Below are 2,985 nucleotides of genomic sequence, written 5' to 3'. Positions count from 1 at the left end.
ATGTAGAACTCCCATTTCAATCAAGATATATACCTAATATACATATTAATGATAATAATGTTTATTGTGGTGCTTAATTGTTTATCTACATCCTGCTAAGGATAATCTTAATAGAGTTAGCAATTATAATAAACCTGAACATATTACTGAGATAAAATAACCAAAGCTTCGAAAGATAAAGTATTATTTAATGTGCTTAATTTAAATAAAATAAAACTCCTAATCTTGTATTAATCTTGTATTATCCCAGTATTAAAATGTTTTATACTGGGATAATCATTATTTTTCCTATGTAAAGATGTATCATTCTGATTGAGATAATCTAGACATAAATTTTATCCATGTCTAAAATGTTGTGTGTCATTTCGAACTGAAAATGCATTAAATAAACCTTTTGTTATAATATTGGAAGAAGAACATTCCCTTATGATGATTATCTAAAGTTTGATAAACTCCACTATAAACACAGAGTAGTATTTGCTATGTATTATGATTTTGAATGTATAATAAAAAGAGAAAACACATTCCTATTGCTAGTGGTTTATATACAAAAAGTGTTTATCCTGATATATTCGAAGATAAGTATGAAAGTTATTGTGGAGAAGAACCACAAAGTGGCTGCACAACCGATGTAGATTATTGGTTTATAAGTTGGATGAGTTATTATAATAAATTTTTTAAAGAGATATTTAGTATAAATATTCCGTTGAACGAAGATAGTATTACTCCCCTTCATATTGAGTGTTCTTATTGTAACGAGTATATGAGTGAAAACCTTGTTATAGATCATAATCACCTAAATGGTAATTTTAGGGATATGCCTACAGTAAGTGTAACCTCCAAGCTAAGAACAAATTTGGTACCAAAATATGCATTTAATTCTACTAATTATGATAATCACCTACTTATAACTGAACTAGCAAAGAAGATAAGATAAAGTATTAACTATGACTGATGAGAATTAAAGTTGTATTGATATCGGTCATGCTAAAGCTTTAGATATGTTTAGGTTCTTCAATCTACTTAGCTTAGATGCTATAAGTATAACATTGAGTGATAAAGAGTGTGTAACATTAAACAAATTTCATTTAGAGAGACAAAATTTATATTCCCGTATGAATGGTTAGATAGTATAGATAAACCTAATGAAACATCATTACAACCTAAGAAAGTATTCTATTCTAAGTTGAAACAAAGTGGTATTACTTTTGAAGAGTATAAGCAAGCATTAGGTTGTTGGAATGAGTCTGGATGTGAAACAATAAAAGAATACATGATGTCTTATCTTAAAACTGACGAGTTTTTACCTTTGGATGTATTTGAAAAGTTAAGAGATATATGTTTAGAATGTTATGAAATAGATCCCTGTTACACATAATCCACTCCTGGATTAACTTGGTTATGTGTATTGAAATATACTAATGTTAGACTTAAATATTATAAAGAAAATACAGTTAATTTTTAAGATACAAAACAACATGGTATTAGAGGTGGGTTAGCTTCAGTATTGGGTGATTGTCATGTTAAATGTAAAAATAAACAAATAGATCCGGAGTATAGAGGTAAAGAGAATTTTTTAAAATAATTAGACTTCCACTCATTTTATTCCTCTTCCATGGTACAAGCTTTACCTACTGGTGAAATCAAAGTGTGTAATGATCCAGAAAGAGACTTCGCAGATAATAATTACACTAGTTCTAGCAATAATACAGAATATATCTATACCATTGATGTAAAGTATAATGATGTGTTGAAACAAAAAACAGAGAAGTATTCTTTCCAGTAAAGACAAAGGCTAACATTGATCAATTTACAGACTATCAAAATGAAAATGAAAAGAAAGGATACAAATCAAATGAAAAGTTGATGTTAAAGTTAACGGATAAGGCAGACTATGTAATTGATGGAGAGATGTTAGATTGGTATTCAATTAAAAGTTCAAGGTTGGAAGATGCTACAATTAAGCAAAAGTTAGAGTATAGTAAAAGTGAATGGTTGAAACCTTATATTGATTTTAATATTCAGAAAAAAAAGAAACTAAGTTAATGAATAATGCCTTCTATGGAAAAGCAATAGAAAATTTGTACTATAGACAAGATGTTGAAATAGTTAATGATGTGTATAGATATAATAAATTAGTAAAAAATATTAGTTTTAAATATGCTGTAGAGTTTGATGATGAATTATTGGCTGTACATGAAACAAAAGGTAATGTTAAGTTAGATAAGTTTAAATATTTTGGTTAGAGAAATATTAGAGAAAACTAAATGGGTCTTAGACCATGTGTCAATATCAGTGAGGTTGATTCAAAGATAATTAATTTTTTTCTTATAAATATTAGCAAAAGAAATTAAAACTTATAAAAGAGTTAGCTGGTATTTTGGAAAAAAATTAATTTTCAAAATTGAAACAATTTGAATAATGAACTTTTATTTATTTTAAAAAGTTATACTAAACGTAAAAACACTGATCACTGTCTTTTTACCAATCTCAGCGTTTTTGACTGTATACCCATCACAGTGTGTCCCATATACAGTCTCACAGCAGGGATGACCCTTTTTGAGAACTGTGAATTTGGTTTTTTTCTCACTTAGTTTCATAGTAATTCATCAAATCAGGGGACGTTCACTGGAGACAGTGAGGAAGGGACCCCAAACCTTCCGTTTGCTAAAGCAACCTAACTCGACTCAATGAGTTAACCACTACGCCAAGTGAGACAGGAAATGATAGATTTTGAGGGAATATAAAATGAAAAATAGTGGATAAAACAAAGGGAAATAAAGTAATGTTTATATGGGCGCCGATCGCAGCTCATGCTAGCGGAGGCGCCGATATAAACATTACTCAGATCTTCTACTTAAAAAAAGGCCCAAGCATAATTTCAAAAACTGTCTTTACTGTTAATCTTTTAAAAAAAATTGCATTGTTTTTGTTTAATAAAATTTTGTGTTTTAAACCTACTGATAATGTCTCATCTTTATATAG

The sequence above is a fragment of the Convolutriloba macropyga genome, chromosome 6, assembly GCF_964194025.1.
Source record: "Convolutriloba macropyga chromosome 6, txConMacr16.3, whole genome shotgun sequence".
Taxonomy (NCBI): domain Eukaryota; kingdom Metazoa; phylum Xenacoelomorpha; order Acoela; family Convolutidae; genus Convolutriloba; species Convolutriloba macropyga.
Note: the sequence above shows the minus strand (reverse complement) of the source record.